Below are 22,689 nucleotides of genomic sequence, written 5' to 3'. Positions count from 1 at the left end.
GACATGTTGAATACAACACTGTGTTACTATTAATACATTAAATATCACTGCCAATGTTTTATCAGAATATTATCATTTTTCTTTCAACAGTGCCATTTCCAATGGATTTGGTATGTGGTTAATGGGATTTAACAGCAGAATGCATCTCAGATTTTGTAATGGAAATCAATGGGAGGATAAGATTGATTTGATAGAAAGTCTCTGTCCTGCAAACTTTGCTGACAATGACCATTCGTTTAAGTGAGGGATACCTATTCTACAAGTGCCCAATGATGAGTTTTATGTATATGATAGATCTGGGTAGTTTGGAAGATGAATAATGTCAGAAGCAGTTTTTGCTGACTGGTAGCTCATTTAAGTTCCACTGGATTTTCTTGACCACAAGGATGCTTATTTGAATGATTAGAATAGTCAGCTGAGTCACAGTTTTTAATACTGGTTACTGTGCTTCTCAGGAATAAGCTAGTCAAAGGCATTAAGACTAGTCATTTGTGTGGTCTAAATGGGAGAAAGAAAGCTTTTGTGCCCACCTCAGAATGCTTCACCATTCTCTCCCAACTCTTATCTCTTCCTACTGCTTTCCAATGCTCAGAGATTGTTCTGAGCAAATATGGTCATGTTTATAGAGTCATTTCCTTGTGGCTTCTCCCAAGCTAGGCATCACGGGTGGCATGCACTTGGCCTGCTTTTGTCGTTTGGGAAGCTAGAGCAATCCCATTCGATGAAGGCCAAAAGGCAATACAACTCAGAGAGGCTCAATCCCTCTACCCAATTTGTCCAAATGTGAAATTCCTCCTAGCTCTCTCTCTGCCACAAATTAAGCTACTCTTTGCTTTTCTGTAATATTGATTTTCAATCTTTGAGGAATGTGTTAAATCAGTCCCTTTTGTTTGGTCCTTTCTACATGTCCCTGTGCATCATTGCCTTTGAGATTATAAAGTCCTAGGGAACATTTGGCTGATCACCCTATAGACAATCTATTATCTGCTATGGCTCAGATAAACTATTATTTGTAAAAATTTATTAAAGAACATACAACATATTTTTAATAAAATTTAAAAATATTACTCTTTCTCCAGTATTGTTTGTGCTGTATTCTGTCAAGTTGGCCTAAACAGGAGGAAATAGTATTAGCTCAAATGATGTCAAATGTGCTTGAAAGCAAATAGAAGTTCTGTGGCTTCTAGCAAAAATCTCCATAATTAAAATTACCAAAATCTACACAAAGTATATGAGACACATTGTCAAAGAACACACTTTACAGAGTGATTTGGAGATAAAATGGTTTTTAGAAAATAAGGTACTTCCCAGTGTATCAGGAAACATTGGTACATTTGTTACATTTTAAGAGAGACTGTAATCTTGAATATTGTAATATTTCACAAGGTAATGTAACAATAGACTTTTCTGTGAACTAGTAACAGCATCAGCAAAAGGAAAGCAAGACAATAAGAATTGGTTAAAAACAAGTTTTTTCCACATTGTCCTGGGGTAAAGGATGTCCTAAGTGACCTTTAAGATCACTTAGGCTGGAAATAGATCTATTTTAGTAGCTTTAAAGTAAGTATTTGGCAACCTTGAATTTCTCCTTTCTGATTTGTCTTTACCATAGCAACCTTCTGATCTATGATTTCATCTTCTGAATGAACTGACCTATAGGAGATTGCCCTTTATAAACATGTAGTATTAATTTTCATATATTTACATACATTGTTTATTTCTTCTACTTGCAGAGAAGTATGAATAAATACAATAAAACCAAGAACTATGATACAAAAAACTGTTAGTATTAAATAAAAGACAGAATTCAAGTAGCAAAGGATAAGGGAAGAAGAAATATAACAGGTAACCATTGTCATTCTAGCTGTGTCTCCCATTAAACACTGATTAAGCCATGTTGTTCTTTATACATTAGTTCCTTGTAAATTTGTTTAGTGTGAATTGATGCCCCTAGAGCACAGAATTTCACTTGGTTATGGTTATTCACTGGAAAAGTCTTCCAATCTTGTTATATGTTTAAAAATGTCCACAATAAATTGTTGGAAAAAAAAATGTAACCTTAAAGTTTCAGAGAAAGTAGGAGGGGGAGGATGTCAAGGAGGGGGAGGATGTCAAGGACGGGGAGGATGTCAAGGAGGTGGAGGAGGGAGAGGAGGAGGATAGCAAAGCAAGACCAGTTTTGAGTGAGGGCCTATGTGCGTGTGTGCACGTGTGTGCACGGCTTTTTTTCTTATTTTGACAATCCTTCTATAGGTGTTCGACTGAAGCTAGTTTAGAGTAATTTGTCGAATGCTCACTAAGCTCCAAGTGCTGTACTAAATGCTCTTACATGGATTCTCCCATTTAATCCTCCAAACGCCACCAAGGAATAGATATTATTGGCATCATCCCTATTTTGTTAAAAGGTTAAGTAAATTGCTCAAGATTACAAAGCACAGAAGTAGTAGAGTCTGGATTTGAACTGGAGGAGCCTGGATTTCAAATTTCAGAATCCTAACTTTTTAGCTAAAACTAACAATAAGAGTAAAAGCAAGCCCTTCAGAGCATTTCCTTTTTTTCACTCCTTTTCTGCATCCCCCAGAACCTGGCACCATGCTTAACACACAATAGATACTTAATAAAATGCCTATTACATGATTATATGTCATAGAAAGAAGTAACAGGACTCATTTGGTTACAGTTTTCTCTATGTTCTCTATCCTTCCAGTATAACTTCTATCCATTGATCCATCCATCCACCTATTAATGCAATTCAATAGTCTGTGATGACACATGAAGAATGGAATGGTTGTCACAGATTAGGAAGATATCAGCAAAAACTGTATATATTTAAAACATGTACATTGTAACCAATATTCAAATAAATATTACTTTATTTTGCTTCTTAATGTAGACCTACCTTTCAACATTTGCTATCTCAACATTTTCTATAATTGCAGTTACTATATAACACATTCCCAGTCTCCATGTGTGTCTGAATTTTGCCCACCTTTGTATAGATTTAGCTAACTTTTTCTCGTAATGTTTGCAGGACAAAACTGATTAGAGACATTTCTAGCTCTTCAGAGTAAGGAGAGACTCTAGAGACTAGCACATGAATCACAGACTCAAATGCTTGTAGACTAGACAGGTAACCTAAATGAGTGAGATGGGCCAGGTCAGGATGGTGGATAAATGGAGAGGACGCATCCCATGTAAAAGAGGCAGTAACTCCTCAACTCCAGCCGTCTGTGACTGTGAAGGAATACAGATCCCCCATTTGCTGCTAAAGATCTTATGATTATTCAAGGAAAGCTAGAAAATTGGATTTTTATATGAAATCTCCTGATTTTTTAATTTTGCTGAAGAATCCAATTTGCTCTATATATATATACACACACACACACACACACAAATATATTGCATGAAGAAAACACTACACAATCTTAGACCAAATTTGCCCAGTACACCACCAGTACGTGTCCTCAGTATGAGTAACCTACTGCTTCCTGAAAGCGTGATTGGTGAACAAATTGATTTTTTACCAGGAATTATTCCACCAGCTATGGTTTAAGCATTCAAGTGAGCAGGAACCCTTGCTTGCCCCCACCTGAAGCAGTCTATTCCATTTGCAGGTAGTTCTTAATCATTTCTTTCTAAGATTGAGGTGAAGTTCACATGGACTCTAACTTCCTCATATTGGCATGTTTTGTCTTGTATAGCACCCCCACCAATATATCTCTTTCTCCTTTCATATATCGGCCCTTAAAAGAATATAAAGGCAAAGGCAATTATGAAATATTCCGTAAGTCCTCTCTTCCTTAGAACAAACATCCCCAGTTCTTCAAAATAATTCTCTATAAAATATGGGTTCAAGTCCTCTAATGTTTTGGTTTGTTGCGTATGCCTAACTCAATATCTGTAAGAGTTTTTCCAACATTTTCTTCTAGAATTCTTATAGTGCCTTAGGTTTAAGGCACTGTTATCCATCATGAATTAATTTTTGTGAGTGATGAGAGGTGTGGATACTGTTTCAGTCTTCTACATGTGGCTATCCAGTTTTCCCAGTACCATTTATTGAATAGGGATTCTTTTCCTGAGTGTATGTTTTTGTCTGCTTTTTCAAAGATCAGATGGCAATATGAGGATGGTTTTATATCTGAGTTCTTTGTTCTGGTCTATTGGTCAATGTCTCTGTTCTTGTCCCAGTACCATGCTGTTTTGATGACTATATCCTTGTAATACAGCTTGAAGTCTGGTAAAGTGATGGCTCCTGATTTGTTCCTTTTGCGTAAGGTTGCTTTGCCTATTCAGGATCTTTTCTGGTTCCATACAAAATGTAGAATTATTTTTTCTAGATCTGAATAAAAATGACATTGGTATTTTAATGGGTATTACATTGAATCTGTAAATCACTTTGTATATTATAGACATTTTAATAACATTGATTCTGCTGATCCATGAGCATGATATGTTTTTCCATTTGTTTACATCCTCTGCAATTTCTTTCCTCAGTGTTTCGTAGTTCTCCTTGTATAGGTCTTTCACCTCCTTGGTTAAATATATTCCTAGGTATTTTATTTTCTTTGTTGCTATTGTGAAAGGTATTGAGTCTTTGATTTTATTCTCAGCATGACTGTTGTTGATGTATAGCAATGCTACTGATTTGTGTACGTTAATTTTGTTACCTGAAACTTTACTGAATTTATTTATCAATTCCAGGAGTCTCTTTGCAGAATCTTTGGGGTTTTCTAGATATAAGATCATATCATCAGCAAAGAGCGATAGTTTGACCTCTTCTTTCCCCATTTGGATACCCCTGATTTCCTTCTCTTGCCTGACTACTCTAGCTAGGACTTCCAGCACTATGTTGAATAGAAGAGATGACAGTGGGCTAACTTGTCTGGTTCCAGTTCTAAGCGGGAATGCTTTCTATTTTTCCCCATTCAGCATTATGTTGGCTGTGGGTTTGTCATATATGGCTTTTATGATTTTGAGATATGTTCCATCTATGCCTATTTTCTTAAGAGTTCTTATCATAAAAGGGTGCTGACTTTTGTCAAATGCTTTTTCTATGTCTATTGAGAGGATCACATGGTCTTTGTGTTTGTGTATGCTTGTTCTTCAATGGCTGCTGTGAGGAATTTTGACTAGAATGGGATCTGTTATTCCAAGTGTGGTCCAATCAGGGCAGGGGCAGAATTGGATTATATTTTTCTTTGTTCCCAACACTTTATTTCTGTTAAGGCAACCTAAATCTAATTGTTTTGTAAGTGCATCTCATGGTTAACTTATATTAAACTTACAATCAACTAAAAACCTATAGGTCATTTATCACATGCACTAATGTATAATAAAAACAGACTCCCTCATTCTTTCCTTGTTATTTTGTCCCAAGACAAGACTTTTATTTACACTTCTTAAACTTCATTTTTTAAAATTCAGCTCAAGTTTCCTTTCTGTCAAAATCTTTTCAAATTTATGGTCTAACACATTTGTTACCTTTCTCATTTCCATGTCACCTACAAATTGGATAGGCCTAATGATAATAGCTAACATGTATGAAGCTTGCTACCTGCAAGGCACTGTTCTGAATGTTGTACATGTATTAGTTTATGTTCACAACAGCATTCTGAATTAGCTACGAATTGTATACCTATTACACATATACAAAAAAGCTTAGGCACAGAGAGGTTAAGTAACTGACCTTGGGCCACAGCTCCTAAGTGATAATGCCAAGTGAGCTGATTCCAAAGCCTGAATGCTTAGCCACTACCCTGTGCTTTGCTTTATCAAATCTCAGAGGACAATGTCTATAGACAAAACTAGAATGATGAACCCTTTTAAAGACTTCCTTCCAAGTTGACCTCCATCAAAGTACATTTAGGAGGACTTATAAAGCCAACGTGTGTTTATCATAGATCTCTCATCATCTTGTCCATGAAGATTCCATGAAAGGTTTCAATGGATACTTTGCTTAGATATATTGTGTCCACAATCCCTTTGCCTCTGGCTGGGTCACCTCTTAAATAAGGCCATTGTGCTATATGGCCTGACTCCAACTTAGGGCACAGATGCTGGTTCCTGGAAATTGTGGCTTTCCTTTCGAGGTCCATACATGCTATCAGTTTAATAATTAATTCTAGAATTTTGCTAAGAAATGATGTCAAGAATCAAAGTATAGTCTGACCCAAGAGGGGATTCTGATGAACCCCCAAATAGATTGTTATAAGGATACTCATAGTACTAAGGAAAATAGGATCTTGGCCACAGGCTTATCTTTCAGGTACCCTTAGCATTGCTCTTTAATTTTTAGATAACATAGCTCTCTCTATTCTAATGCCTTCTAGACAAGTCTACACCATTTGTTTATAATTGTACTAAGTTATGCATCTTTCCATCCAACTTTTACACATTCTTTTGGAAACTGAGTTTGTTGAAGATACCCCCCAAGATAGGATAGAATCTTTAGGTTCCTTACATTGTCCTCAGTAGGGTTATTCCCCTACATGTCAGAATTTTAGTTTTGAAAACTTCCTGTCCTTCTCAGGTCAGCTTCTCTTTCAGTGATATAGACCTTGCTATTCCAAGTGTGGGCCTCAGACAGGTAACACTGACAACACCTGAGAGTTCATTAGAGGTGCAGAATGGCAGGCACAACCCAGACCTACTAAACTGCAATATGCATCTTAACAAAATCCCCAGGTGATTTGTGTGCACATTAAAGTTAGAGAAGCAAGCTGGGCACAGTGGCATGCACCTGTAGCCCCAGCTACTTGGGAGACTGAGGTAGGAGGATCCTAGTTCAAAGCTAACCCAGGCCATATAGCGAGATCCTGTCTCAAAACAAATAAAGAAACTTAGAGAAGCATTGTTATAGGCCAAGGTCTGTAAGCCATCTTTTTCTAAAGTTGTAAATGGCTTCCGAAGGTCTAGAGCTGAGTCCTTCTGGCCATACCCACCCACCTGACTGCTATTTACTCTGAGGTAATAGAGTTGTTTCCTGTGGTGTTACTTCCACACTGTCTGATGGTGCTTTCTAAGAATTAGATTTTGAGAAACTGCCATTCCCCTTTCCACTTACTCTAACTTCTAAGAGAAGTCTACTTTGTTCCAACTTTCCTTCATTCCCAAGACATAGAAACTGAAATATCTCCCTCTTAATTATCCTTAACATCTGAATAGACTACTATATATTCAAAGCTACTTTTGTATCTGCTATTTTATTTGTTCCTCACAACAGCTCCACTATGTTGCTAGCATTAAAATGCTAAGAGCATAGATTATTATTCCCATTTGTCAGATAAAACAGGTTAGGCTCAGAGGTTAAAGCAACTTGTGCAAAACTGTACAGCAAGTAGTGGCAAAGTGAGTGCCTTGTATTCTTTCCATTGCACAACTTTATCCCCAATGTGTTACTTCAAATCTGTGACTAGCATTGGAGGGAGAGTTACCCATTATATGGCCACATGTTAAGCACAAGAATTTTTCCCTGTGGAAAATGCTCTTGGTTATCCCCCCACCCACTTTCCCCCCTTGCTACCAGCATCCTAATGCTTTGGAATATGTTCAGCTAAATACATACTTGCCCAGACTCTATTATAGTTGGGGGTGCCAAAGGTATGGTTCCGGCTAATAAGATGTAAAAAGAGGTCTTCTGAGATGTATTAGTTTGTCATGACAAAGTACCACAACCTGGGTGGCTTAAACATAGTTCTGGAGGTTAGCAGTCTGAAACCAAGGAGCTCGTAGAATTGATTCCTTCTAAGGGCAGTGAGGAAAAGATCTGTTCCAAGCCTCTCTGCTTGGCTTATAGATGGACATGTCCCGTTCACATAGCGTTCTCCCAGTATACATGTCTCTATGTCCAATTTCCCCTTTTTTATAAGGACACCAGTCATATTGGGTTAAGGTCCACCCTAACAATCCCATTTTAACTTGATTACCTCTGGAAAGACCTATCTCCAAATAAATTCAGATTTGGAGCTACTGGGGTTTGGGATGCCAACATATCTTTTTTGGAGACAGACACAATTCAACCCGTATCAAGAGGGCAGTGTGGGTGGCTGGGAAGGCTTTTGCTTTCCTTGTAAAGGGGACAGCATGGTCCTTCCCCTGCTCTGCCTTACATACTGCCTCAGGAGTTGGAGCTACCCAGCCAGATTGTGACTACGAGAGAAAGACCAAGAGAATCAAGGCTTTGAACCGGCATCAGGAACTGCCTAACTCTGGATATCTTGTTACATGAGAAAAAGAAATTTCCATGCTAATAGTCATTGTAGTTGGGTTTTCTGTTACTTACAGAAAAACACATTCCTAATCTATTACCACTCTCAAAAAACTGGCTTTGTATAATTTTATCAAATAATACCAATTAATCCAGAGCAACAGTTTTTATCAGGCTATGTTTCTAAATGATTTAGACTGAGAATGGCGTTGAGTTAATTGAATAACGAAACTACTCTACCTTTCCAGACATTTTGAAAACAATGTCTAAGAACAATATGTATGTTGGAGGCTGTCCACCAACTGCCATCAAACTTCCTTTTGTTGCTAGTTCTTAAAGATGACTGGTGTCCTCCAGCCCCCAATGTTGTTCTTAAGAAGCCAATATAAAAGATCCTGCTTGCTATTCTTAGCATTTATACTGACTGGTGTGAGAGAGAATGAGGTCGTGACTTTTTGCCCCCAACTGTGGAAATTTTAGCAAGTCCCTCTGTGTATTTTGATGGCTGAACATGAAATCAACTCTGCAGTTAAATTTTATAGTCTGAAACGTACCTCTGTTCCCTCTCTCATGCCAGGTCCCGTAATGATCTCTTTTTGGAGTTCTTGGGGAAGTCGAAGAAGTCTGACAACAGTGGCTATTGTGTCTCCAGATACTGTGGGAGTGTGAAAGAAAGCACTGGGGACAGGGCAAGGTACCCTGCCAAGGAGCCAGGCGGGATGTCCTCTGAACAGGAGAGGCACTAAGGTGGGGCAGGACCGGCGCACTCTCAGTGCTGTATGGGCACAGGCTCAGCGCCTGCAGGACCTGTGGCTGAGGGGGTGGGAGTGCTCTCCCTGGACACTTCTCTTACCTCTCCCTAGTCCTAGCCCTGCCTCCGAGCAGGAGTAATCTCTGATGGACACTATCATCCCCTTGCATTCATTTCAGTGGCTGCATGCCTGCTTCTTGGTTCTAACCTGGAAGTTTTAATTAATTTTAGTTGAATAGCTATTCTTTTAACTGTAATCCTCATAAGAACACATTCACAGAAGAAGAGAATTTTCTTTGCTTCGTACACAGGCATTTAAGTTTTTATAATGATAACGCTAAATAATAATTGAGCACCTATGTTTGAGGCACTATACTCAAATTGCATTGGTGTGTTACATATACAATGTGTATAACTCACGAAGAAACTCTCCAATCTAGACATTCTTAGCTCACTTCATAGATGAGACCAAGAGAGATGAATTGCCAGCCCCTGGGCCCCACGGAGAGGGCCACTCTCTAACATGAGTCCATCTCACTGCACGTCTGCACCCCCCTGCATCCTGCTTTCAAAATCCCTGCTTTCGAAGCTTTTCTTGTATTAACTTTCTCAATCACAGCAAATTCTACCTCTTTATCTCCTGGTCAAATTTTTCTTACTTGACTAAAAAAATTTATTATTGCTTTGCTTTTGTGGGTTTTTTTCTCTTTTCCACTCTAAGAAAAAAAAAGAAAAGAAAAAGAAAAATCATTGAGTTGGAGAGTAGATCAGTATGTCAAGTTTCCTCAAAACATTCTTTAAAACCATTCTCTGACTTAAATGTCTAGAGGGCAGAGCTAAATGGGGCCACCAGGTAAGAAAGCAGGATGGCTCCATACACTTAGGGGCGGTGAGAAGGGAGAAAATGGAAAGGAAAAATCTTATTAGGTTTTGTAGGTCAGGGAAATCCTTTCTAGCCTGGATTTTTAAACCTTCTGAATTTTAATTGAGAGTATTTCTCCAGGGTATTTACTTTAACATGACTGTGCACTCTCAAAAAAATATTCCCTATCCATATTAGAGAAATATTGCAAATTCCAGGAAGACTAGATTGCATTAGAAGGAAGAATCTGATGATGTGCCCTTTCTGCTTCGGACAGTAAGCATGAAATTGCTGGCAACCACAAAAGCCGCCAGACTTCCATTGAGCGTCTCTGCTGGGAAAACATAGTGCTCGAGGGTGTGATACATGACTCCATCTCCCACCTAGAAATCACCATTAATTCTCAAAAGAAATGAGCAATACCTCCTCTCAAGATTTATGACCATCCACACCAGAAAATGTCCCCAAATTAGACAGTAAAAGATTGGTTTTAATGTATCTGGGGGCTATTGTTAGAAAGGTGTGAAAGTTAATGAACAAAACTTGAAGTCATCCTGATTTCCAGTTTTGGCCTCAAATAGAAAATAATGCTTGTTCTTTGTACGCTATACACACACACACTCCAAAAGATAGAAATTCTCAATTGCTCCCTTATAACAAATGCAAAATCAAGTGCTAGCTAAGTGTTACACTCATCTTTTTTAAAATTCATGTGCACATCTTTGCCCAAACTAGAAATCACTCTGTTCTCTCCTTTCTGCATGTAAACTTACCACTGCAGCTATAACTGTCATTATTAGTAATAGTGAGGATTATAATAACACACTGGTTTAAACAGTGATTTCTGTCTTTCTGGCTCAGCTCGAAATATATTTTTACATTGTATCTCCTCACCTTCATTGTGTTTCTATAAAGCAGGTTACTCATCATTTTTGATTTATAGATGCAAAATAAAAATCAGGACACTGAAAGTCAAGATGATGTGAGGTCAAACAGTTGTGAAAAATCGGTCCTTTAACCCACTCCCTATGTTGGAATTAATTAGCTTTCCTTAAAGACAGAAAATGGAGTGTAACGATACACAAGAAAGAATTTTCAGTTGAAAGAGTGATTCAGCATCAGAACACATTTCCAAATTAGGGGTCTTCTTTTCCAAATGCCCTTACGCATAGCACAGAAGACTGGGTATTTTGGATGGTTTCAGAGCTGACACATGTGGGTCAGGGCAATTTGGGGACAACCTTCTAAGGACTCTGAATGGAATTCTGGTGATGCTATGGCTAGGTGACCATCCCTTCCCTGCCTCCCCCATCTCTTACTCATCTCCCAGTCCTCTTCTTAAGGAGAACCCTTTTAGCCCCTCCTTGGAAACATCCTTTCCTACGGTACTGCAGAGTCTTTGCTGCAACTCTGCTGCAATATCCCTGCTTGACACTGTGCTCCCTGCTGTGGGGTTAAGGCTGTTTCCCTTCCACGGGACTCCAAGCTAGAGGTTGGTCTCAGCTCTAATGAAAGATGCACGGTATGTCCATTCCTCTGCCAGCTGCCCCGATCCGCTGCTGAAGGTAGGGGTGTTCCGTCTCTCCAGGTTGCTGTTTGATTCATAGGAGCCAAGCCCCTCCCCACCTCCCACTCTGGTCTGTTCTACAGGGGTCTTTGCAGTCACAGGAGGCTCAGAGACAACAGTATATGGGCATGGCCATGATCTCCACTGTCAGCATTTAAAATCCAGGATGATTCAGCTCAGCCATGAAATGAGAAGGTGGATGCGGGTAGAAGGAGGGAAGCCATCCACTGTCTGCAACCTGAGAGACTGGTAACCACTGCTCAGGAGAGGCAGGGTAGAAGTGGCTACTCCCTAACCACCCCACCTCCTGTCACCAAGGTCCATCAAATACTTTTTAAATGTCTATTTAGTCCATTTGTTTCTTGCCACTACCTTATACAGGGGTCTCATTATTTCTTGTATGGATTGCTGAACTTGTGGTGCAGGCACTGAGGGAGGAAAGGCAGGAGTTTCAGCTTTTGTTGGGGTATTGGTTATATATTTGCTGCATGACAAATTACCCCCAAACTTAGTGGCCCAAAATAACAATAAACATTTATTATTTCACAGTTCCCATGGGGTAGGGCTCGAGAGTGGCTTAGCTAGAGGGCTCTGGTTCAGGGTCCTGATGAGGTGATTGATAGGGTGTTGGCTGAGGCTACAGTCATCCGAAGCCTGATTGGGGCTGGAGATCTGCTGCTTTCAGCTTAGCTTGATCATGTGCCTGGCAAGTTGGTGCTGATTATTGGCAGGAGGTGTCACCCATGCCACACGGTCCTCTCCATAGCACTGTTAAGGTTCCTCATGACATAGCAGCAGGCTTCCCTAGAGCAAATGGTGCAAGAGAGAGAAAGAAGCCACAATGCCTTTTATGACCCAGCCTTGGGAGACATGCTTTGTCATTTCTACAATGTTCTTTCATTCTACAATGATCAGCAGTGGGGGGAAAGGTACACAAGGGCATGAAGACCAAGAGGCAGGGGTCATGGGGTGTCATCTTGCGGACTGGCTACCACAGTTGGGAACAATGAAAATTCATTTGGGGATGTTGGAATGTTCAGTTCTGAATATAAAGGAGTTAAGTGGTATCAAGGTAGAGATGGACAGTGGAGAGCTGGGTGTGCGGACTGTGGTTCAGAAGATATTAATTGGGAGTGATAAGCACAAGAATGGCAGCTGAAAGCATGGGAGTGAATATGATCACCCAGGAAGACTGAAAAGAACATGAAGGACTGAATCACCAATATCTGAGGATGGACAGAGAGAGAAGGGGCTTCACAGAAGACTGACACACATAGAGAAGTGGAGGGAAAGCCAAGATACAGCAATATCATTGAAAGGTAGGAAAATTTCTAAGTTCCCACTGAACTTTAAAATTCTGTGATCCCAGCTGACAGCTGTAATGAGAGTGGGTTTTGCTAAGGAACTGATACAATTGAAATAGAATAGGAAAAAACTAAAGATACTTGGAAGTTGATATCTACTGGATTACTTAAATTTCTCATTGTCTTTGCAAACACAAATGAAGTGTTATTTTGTTTCATTTTTGGTGGAAGTGATGAATTTTGATGGGCTTTTTCTTTTTCATGGTGAATGTTTTCTTTCTCTACACCTTCTGTCCACATATTTCCTTCAATTCTTTCCTGGTCATTAAAAGAATAATCATTATTATCTGGAATATCAAATTGGGTTATCAACCTGTCATATTGTCTTCCTGTCTCTTGAGGCAGTAATCATTCCATATGTCCTCTATGATTTTGAGAGTTCAAAATCGTAAGTTGTATAGAATCTCTAGACCATCTCCATGCTCTACAACATCATGAGATATCATAGTTTGTAAAACTTCTATCAGGGCCAGGGTTTTGGGTTAGTTGGTGGGTGCTTTGGTCACCTATAGTTGTGAAAATAAAGCTTTAGAAAACACACCTTTAATAGAACTATGAATGAGTCATAAACACATTAGATTTTTTGTTTTGTTTGTTTTTTGCCTTTGAAAGCCTTCAGATTGGGTCTGTGTGGCTTACAGATTTGTTTTGTTTTGTTTAGGACTATTTTAGTCAATCTATGATCTATTTATCCTGCACCTGACCAAATATATTTGCTCTGACCCATTTCATAGACAGCTGTTTTCTGTTTACTTTCCAGGGAGAAAAGTGCTTGGTCAGCCAAGAAAAATACTGCAAATGTTAGCAAGAGAATCTTGTATGACAGCTTAGCAAACCAATTGTATTTTGACCCTTTTCTCTATATTCAGAAGAGTTCAAGTCCCTTCAGGTGGGACTGAATCAGGAGGAAAATAAACCAAATTTATGCTAATATATAAATAAAATTCTTTCCATGTAAATGAGACCTACAAATGGGATTAAAACACGTACTCCTGAATAGCGTACAATAGTAGTCGGCAGTACTAACATCCCCAATTTTCTTCCTTCTCCTTCCTTCATCACAGAAAAGGAATAGGAAGCACTTGATTCATTTCTGGAATATAGCCACTTCTGTCATGGAAAGCAACAAACTTTATTTAACAACTACAAGATAAAGCATTTCACAATAGCGTATAAAGATAGTCCAGACCAAAGAAACTTCCTATCCGGCGTGAATTTATCTATAGCTTAGCTAGAATGCTGTTGGGATGGCTATACAGCCATCACCTGGGGGAATGCCACTGTTTATGGGTCAAATTGGGTGGTGCCCCAAATGCATATATTGAAGTCCTAACTCCCTAGTATTCCAGAATGAGACTGTATGGAGATACGGTCTTCAAAGAGGTAATTCAATCAAAATGAGGTCATTAGGGTGGGCCCTAATCCAGTATGACTGGTATCCTCATAGGAAGAAGAGATGAGGACACAGACACATACAGAGGGAAGACCAAGGGAAGACACAGGGAGAAGGTGGCCATCTACAAGCCGAGGAGAGAGGCCTCAGAAGAAATCAGCCCTGCCAACACCTCGAACTCCGGCTTACAGCCTGTAGAACTGTGAGAAAATACACTTCTGATGTTTAAGCCACCCAGTGGGTGGTACTTTGTTATGGCAGCCCCAGCAAACTAATACAGCCACAGTGTTAGGCATTAAGAGCTCCGCTGCCTGGATTCACTGAGTGGCTGGGTCTCCAAATCTCAGAAACCCAAGGAATGTTGAGCAGTGTGGCTCTCTCCACTTCTTCCCCTGTCTGCCGATCAGCCCTCTACTCTTCAGTCTCCCCTAAATCAGCTCTTGGATTTAGTTATTTTTCAATCCATGTATAACGTATTACAATCTAAACAAGCCCCAAGATTAAGTAGCAAGAGAACTACATTTCTTTCAGTGCATGCACAAATAGGCAAACACACTTTCTGTGTTAATAACTAAGAGATATTCTAATAAATGTTCTCATGGCCAACGAGAGGCAAACTCTCCGCAAGCCAAGGTACTCTTGTAAATGAGGTACATGGGAGAAATTCAGAGTCCATTTATGTGATTCCCCTTCAGTCATATATTAAGATATGAAGATTTAATATGAATCTGTCAGGTATAGTGAAAAGCCTCTCCTAGACATTTTTCTGGCTTCTTAATTTAATTCAGAATATGTATTTGGGAGAATGCCCACAAACATGAATTAAACACAGGAGATGGAGACCATTAACATAGGAAGTAAAATAAATGCTGGAAAATGATTTTTAAATCTGAATTACATTACCCCAGTTAATGCATAATGTTTATGGAATTTTTGCTCTTTAGGGCAACAGTGTTCTCTCTTGGCCTCCCAACTTCTCTGGATGGGAGGGGGGAGAAGGAGAGGGGAGAAGAGCTTCAGTTTACAAATGGAGAGTCAAAATCACAAAGAAAGTCCCCGGCCGGCTCCACATCACCATTTAATGCAGGGGCTTTAAGTCTTGACTTGGCACTCCTACCTCTACGAAAATTTTAAGCATGCACCCTAAAAGTGAATATTTTTATTCATTTCTTTGTAAATGATATACTTGTACTACTCTACTAATATAGTATACACATTATAAAGCATACACCAAAAATAGAGATTTTGTAAGAAGGAGTTTAAAATTCATTTTCCTCTCATGGATTATCTTGTGTTTTCCATGTGCATAATCTGCTTTGGAAACCACTGAATTATTGAATAGGATGTGGGAGTCAGGGTGTGATCCTTGGGCTCCCTTGAACACATCTATTTGATCATCCTGCCTCTCTCCAGGTTTAAAAAGTAAGCCAGTCATTTTGTGTGTGCAAAGGAGCACATGCCATACTCTGCTTATGCTCAGGGCCATGATATCATCGCTCTAAAAACTCCCTGTGGATCACACATTAAACATAAACATATGGACTTTTTTTTTTCTTTTTTCTTTTGGCGAGGCAGTCCATATGCTCATGGTACCATTGGTCCAAATACTCAAGTTTAACTGGAATTATACTCTAGGTATGGTCATATATGTTGCACTTAAACATCATAGTAGAAGAAAATAATAGAGTGATAAGAATGAGGTCAGCATGAAATTTTTTGGTCTCTGTTCCTCCTTGTAAGTGAACATAAATATGTGGGATAAGTTAAGGCAAAGGTCTCTTTCCTGCAACAGATATTTGGAAGCAAGCACTTATTTTAAGCCTAGAAATTTATTTTGATTTATTTCAGTTGAGTTTTCTTTCCTATTAAATTTGACTTAAATTAAAATCAATTCTTATTGTTTAAAATAGTAAGTGTGATATTACCCAGTATGATAAAAACATTTCTATTTACCTAATCTCTCTCAAAGTAGCTTTACCTGAGCAATCAATGATTATGATTTCTGTGTTGAGCGATTTACTGTGTCTTTTGTTTGCTGCTTTTTTTTTCCTTCTACCTTCTGCCTTTACTCTTCTGTATTGCTTAAAGTGTCTTTGTAATATAAATATATATAGTGTAAAAACTATAAATTACTATAATAATAAAAATAAATAAATAAATAAAAATAAGTAGTCAGATATTTAAAAAGAAGTCAGATATTTACATCTATGTGAACGAATAAATAAATCTGAAAAACTGATTGTTTCCCATGTTGAAAGGAGACTCTGCAGGTCAGAGCAAAGCAGAAGATGCTGTTCTTTGGGGGTTAGCGGTATATACTGTCACTGTGGAAATGAAAGGGGGGCCAGCTTTGACACCCCCTCCCCACCAAGTGGAGCCAGGTTACACATCCCCACACTCTCCTGCACTGTCTATATCACAATCAACAGTACCCCCATCTGCAAGATAACTGGTCAGACTCGCAAGATATTGCCTCAACCCTAAAACCAATTTTTTCTTTATGTTTGGCTGAATGATTCATAAAAGCCCCAAATCACAGAAACCTGGGATTTTAAAGCTGGGTAATAATTCAGAAATCATCTACTGATTCAATCTTTGCACTTTTTAACTGAAGAAATCACAGCCCAGAGAGACGAAGTATCTTGCTGACAGTCCCACCAGCATGTTAGGGACAGAGCCTGGATGGTAAAGTTGTTCTTAATTTGAAGCTGAACAATGGCAACTGCGTTGGTCCTAGGCTTGGCCCATTTCTGGTTCTCATTTCATTTGTGCCGGCTTGTGACTTCCTTTTTATGGCTTTATATATTGTTGCAGCATTTTTAAGTAGTCTGAAACCATTTATGGTAAGAGGTGGGGGACTAAATATTTACATCATAAAGGTCAGGACCGCTCTCCAAACTCCCAATCCAGTGCTCTTTCCAAAGAGGGTGGTAGAAGGGCTGCGGGCTCGCTGTTCCGTCCTGTCACTGGCAACATCTGTGTCGTGGGGCCGTGAAACTGGCAGTAGAAGGCAGCATGCTGTGCACAATCATAGGCTGCCTTCCTAAGTGGAAATTCCTCAAAAATAATTTTTAAAAATATTTCTGCAGGTCATAGAGAAAATTCATGTATCTATTCAATAACTTATTTAATAATTATGAATAAAATTACCAAAAGTGAAAATATAAATCCTTGTTGGAAATCATTACAATGTGGAGCTTTAAAAATGTAAAATAAGTGTCTACTTGGGGGAAGGGAAATTCATGTAAAGTGGTTTTGTATTGACTTAAGAACCCAGAGATAAAAGTGAAAACAAAAGAAACATTTGGTGAAGAATGGTTTGAAACAGCAACAGCAGTAGATGTAGTAGCAGATGAGGCTTAGAAGGTGAGAGATGCTCTTTTCTGGGAAATACACTTGATCTTCTGTTACACTTCACTTTCCATGGAAATACTCTGTGATACCAGAGAGACAATGATATGGAAAATCATAAGGTCTTTGACTGATTACAAAATCAACAACTAAAGCCCATTTTTAAAAAAGTCTATATATAACATTTGAGTGATGGAGAGGACAGGGAAAAAATGCAATGAATCTCACCCTGAAAACACAACTGATTAGCAATAACACGAAAAAGAACAGTGTTGAGCTTCTAAGTCTGATAGGATATTAAATTAACAATTACTTTTAAAATTCAGTTATAATTCACTAAATTACCTCATGCTAGGTGATTGCTCATGATTTTTGTCAATAATCTTTTAACCAAGAAAAACCAGAAGGAGAAAAGAAACTATTACGTTAACATTTTATATATTTATACTTTTATAATCTCTTTATTTCTACTCTCTGTTTGAAAAAGCCATAATAACTAAGGTTGTGAATTTTGTGTCTTCTATAGAACATTCTCATTCTGATAGGGAATGGTAGCCATTCTTAGAATAATCCGCCTTTAATTTATTAGTCTTAAATCAAGGCTGTCAATCATTGTTGGAACAAGACAGGATGAATTTGATGCAGTGAACACACATCCATCAAATGCAAGTTAAGGACTATAAACTCTCTGTTTGAGATAGGACTTAAACAGTATACAAACCCTTCCATAATCAAACACACAAGCAGGGTTCTTAATTATTCACTCTACTGACGATGGGATGAGATGGTTCCTACATGCTATAGGAATCAGATGTGAAGAAATGCCAAATTCCAAAGCAAAACGTTTTAGGCATAAGATTACATGGGGGAGTAGCCTGGTGCCATTTTTATTTTCCAGATTAATAAAAGGAGGCATCCATCATATGGTTTGAAAAATACAACCCAAATATGCAAATCTGTATTGATTTTATCTCAATCATAAGATCAATAGAAAAAGATAATAATTAGGTAGTTGTGACACACAAAAAAGGAAAGGCTTTATGTTCTGTTATGTTAATAATAATAGAACCTCAAGGTATAGCAATAAAGAATTAACTTATTTTAAAGCAATTATGTGGGAGGCAGTTAATAAAATTACATTGACATTATATAAACTTGTCCTTCCATAAGAAACACAGCAATCAAATAAAATTAAATTTAAAAGAATGCATTAAAATACTCACTACCCAAAGGTGATCAACAGATCATCCTTAAGCATCTAGCTGTGATAATTAGGAAGGTAATGTTTGATTTGCCCATAAAACTCATTATTTCTTTTTCTATTTCTGGGATTCATTTATCTCACTTACCTGTGACCTGTTTAGTATGGATCTGGGTCACTTTTAAATTAAAGAGTATGCATTTTGGGGTAATGAGAAGGCCACAAAAGGATTGTGGATATAAATAAAATGCAGGCATTCCCTAAGTTACAAACACCCAGCTTATGAACACACGTAGATGTGAACTGAGCCCCGGAGAATGCAAAGTATAACCAGCCTTGCCAACCCATAGCCACAGGACCATGCAGGAAACATAAATGAATGGAGTCACCATCTGAGTGGGAGGCAGCTACCAGGCCACTGACTTATCACCACATAGGAATAAGGAGCCCCAAATCTATATTTGTATATACAATCTCTGAATGTTTCAATGTTGAACACACCAACTCAAAACTTTTAAAATGACGGCAGAGGTCACATGAGAGACTTCTGTAAGCCATCAGGGGCCTACGTCGGTATAAAACCAGTGAATATTAAAGAAGGATAATTCTGTAGACCTTCTTTATTCAAACTTTGTAAATCTAGTCTCCTGTGCTCCTAAACATGTTTCCAGAAAGTGAAATAGCTCATCTATGACTGGTAAATAGGGAACGATGTCAATAGGACATAAATGACACATTGGTTCGTGTAGAGTTTTGTGCCAGCACATTGATGTTCTGTGTCGTGTAGTAACGGCTGCTGCATGCAAAGTGCATTAGCCCAGCTCGATGCAGCAAACCACAGAGAAATACAGGATTGTCCTGGTTGTTCTGTTCTGTCTTAAAAGTGATTATTTACAGAGTTTTCCCCAATCTTTGTGCATTTCGGCCTTGTCTCTATAATCTGCAGACATAATCTGTTCATTCTTTTAGCATCCTTTTTATCAAGCTACCTTCATTTTTCGTCTTATATTTACTATAAGTATACATTTAGTAAGAAATTAATATGACTTTGATTTCTAAACTAGTAGAATTTAATTAAAATTATTGTTTTTATTGATACTCTATTTATGGTGTTGCCTCAGTGTTAATTAGTCTGCCTCGATATTATTTTCCCCAAAAGCACTGTTATTTTTGGTGTAGGCTTTTGCAGAACATAGCTTTGGGTTTTTTCCCTCCAGGAATACATATATCACAGTATAGCCTAAATGTTGCCGCTTATTGAGATAAGGATGTAGGGTTTCTAGTTAGGTCTGTTCCCTAATCAGTATCCTTAAGCCAGCCCTTTAATATATGTGATTGAGGTTTGGCTAAGCCCTTTCCATACATTATTTCATTTAAATTTCTCAACGCCTTTACTCACTCAGCATAATTCACTGACTGGAAGCTGGATGCCAGGCAGCCTGCAAGACTCTGGGAATACAGAGGTGGACAAGACAGATCTGGCCCTTTCTCTCCCAGAGCTAAGCTCCCCTATTGGGCAGATATTATACATATAGTAACCCCTATCATAAATTATTACCTGGCCTGGACTTCAGGATTGTGTGTGTCAAAGGGGAATTCTAGGTCCTCAAGGCCAAGAGAGTGAGAGGGAGCCTGTTGTCACTGGGTTCCCTGCCACTGCTCTCGGGAGGGAGCATGCAGGGTCTCCCACACCACAAACCTGCCACCCCACCCACCACCCACAGGACCCCACGAGCTCCCTGGGGCTCTTCATTGCTGACCTAGTCTTGCCTCACTCTCAACTCTCAGCTGTGTGACTCGTGGCCTTTGACCTCAGAACTTGTTGTTGAGATTGGGTCTTTCTTGAACCTCAGCTTTTCCTGCAATATTCTGGCATAATTGTTCCTCGGCTTATGGTTCTCAGCTTTCAGTCTCGCCTGAGGCAGGCATGCGCATCCATTTGCAGCCCTGCAGAACCAAGGTCCTACCATATGGCCAACCCTGGCTCCATGCAAAGGGGGGATTTGGATACTGGGCTCCTCTCTTGCTATGTCTGGGACCTCTGCATAAGCATTCCTCAGTCCTCCACGATCCCGTCTTGCCACTCTGTGGACACCGTTTGTCCCAAGGAAACAAGGTATCTATATGCCTAGCTAGTTCTTTAAGTCATATTCAATTTATGATATAGAAAATGCAACCCTACTTAAAAGTCTCCAATGGCTTCCCATCACCTTTAAATTAAATCTGAACTCCTCTCTGAGGCCAAAGCTCTGTGGCTGGGTCCTTGCCTGTTCTCAAACCTTATTTCTTACCACCATCTCCCTTCACCTCCATGTCTAGCCACACTGGCCTTCCAGGCTCTTGAACATGGTGGGTTATTTTCTCCCTTAGGACTTTTTCACAGTTGGTTACTTCTGTCTGGGTGCTCTTCTACTCACACCGCATGAGTGATTGCTTCCCATACTTTTGCATCTTAGTATAAATGTCACCTCCTCAAGGAAGCCTTCCATGATTACCCTGTGACTTCTCATCCCTGTGATTTACCTCCATGGCACGTATTCCCTGAAGTGGGTCCATATTATTTCACTACCACACACCCTGTACTGGCCAAGGGAAAGCCCACAATACATACCATTTGAATGAATCTGCGACTTATAGCACCGTGAGGAATACTACGATACTAATATTAACTTAGTAGTACTAATGCTGTAGCATAAGCAAACAGATGTTTGAGGGCTTAACAAGAGGCTTAAGCATCATTTTAAATTTTGTTCCTATGGGGAATAGTTTCAAATTCAAATTGTCAATTAAAAATATTTTAGAAAATAATCTGGTGATTAATTGGCAGCTGCCTATAACTTCTGTTAGGCTCAATAATAATACTGTATTCTGGGAGCTGTCAGGGGTGGAGTAGAGCCAGGGAAAGGTAAAAGAAATAGAAAAATAGCCCCAGTCCTTAAGAACATGCAACTTAATTGAAGAATAAAACACAAATGTAAGACACCATAAGAATAATTAGATGAACAAGTGCTGTACTGACAAAAACATGAAACGTGAAGCTTATGGTTGAAATGTAGAGAAGGGAAGGATGATGCATTAAGGAATGTATCCTAGAAGAGACTGATTTGAACCTCCACTTTGTGGGGTGTGTCTTGGGGGAGACAAGTGAGTGAGCCTTCTGAGCACTGGGATATCTCATGGAAAACCACAGAAGCAGAGGGAATGGGTTTTACTTGGGAGACAGCAGAGAGTTCAAAGGAAGGAGAAGTGCTAGTGACAGAGATTGAGAGTGGGGTTCAGTTGTGGTTAGAGGGAGCTTGTGAGCGACCTTGATCTTACAGTGAGGAATTTGTACCTGTTAATGTAAGCAACAGGTAATTCTTGACCAGAGGAATGACATGATGGTCCCTGTACTTGAAGACTGAATTACCATCTGGTTTTAGAATGCATTGGACCAAAGAGAGATGAAAATTAGAATAACCAGCAAAGAGGCTATTTCTGTCTATCTATTTGTCCACCCATGTGTCATCTATCTATCAGCCTATCTATTATCTGTCTATCTGGCAAAGAGAACTCAAATAACCAGAGAACTTTGGGAACTAAAGGGAGGTGCAAGTTCAATGTCAAGGGACATCCTAAGAGATTTTAGGAAGGAATTAGGAGGGACTTTGTTTATCCAGATTATCACTCCATCTTCAGAATGAAGACCTCAGTCTAATGAACCTCCCAGCATTACCTGCCTGTTAGGGAGACCTTCAGAAAGGAGTCACATGAACAGAGGAATTGCCATAATGACTAAGACCCATGGGCCCTTCCACTCAGTGTGTCATTGATGCCCTGAGAGAACCGGCTGCTCCTCTAGGAGTCCAGGCACGGGGCCAGAGGACCAGCAACAGTCTATATGTACACACAGGGTCTCAGGCTGTAGGGCTGGTGAATGCAGACTATGTCAGAAAGCAATTCAGAAAGACACGTAAGAAAAAGGACTCTCCCACCAGTGACAAAACTCTACCTA

The 22,689-nt window shown here is 39.2% G+C and overlaps 1 protein-coding gene across 7 annotated transcripts in view; it reads right to left on the bottom strand.

The window, feature by feature from the left end:
- The window catches only part of KLF7 (Kruppel like factor 7), a 401,896-nt gene that overhangs the window by 96,731 nt on the left and 282,476 nt on the right, over nt 1-22,689 (bottom strand). For 4 of the 7 annotated variants that reach the window (XR_006736990.1, XR_006736995.1, XR_006736991.1 and 1 more), the window contains one exon: nt 11,902-12,190. The exons of 1 other annotated variant lie outside the window; for it this stretch is intronic. The gene's annotated coding sequence lies outside the window, so the exon portion shown is untranslated. 2 more of the 7 variants (XR_006736994.1, XR_006736992.1) reach the window with 2 other exon arrangements.

Source organism: Lemur catta, chromosome 8, assembly GCF_020740605.2.
Source record: "Lemur catta isolate mLemCat1 chromosome 8, mLemCat1.pri, whole genome shotgun sequence".
Classification (NCBI taxonomy): Eukaryota; Metazoa; Chordata; class Mammalia; order Primates; family Lemuridae; genus Lemur; species Lemur catta.
The sequence above is the reverse complement of the archived record's forward strand: the minus strand, read 5'-3'. Positions and strand labels throughout refer to the sequence as shown.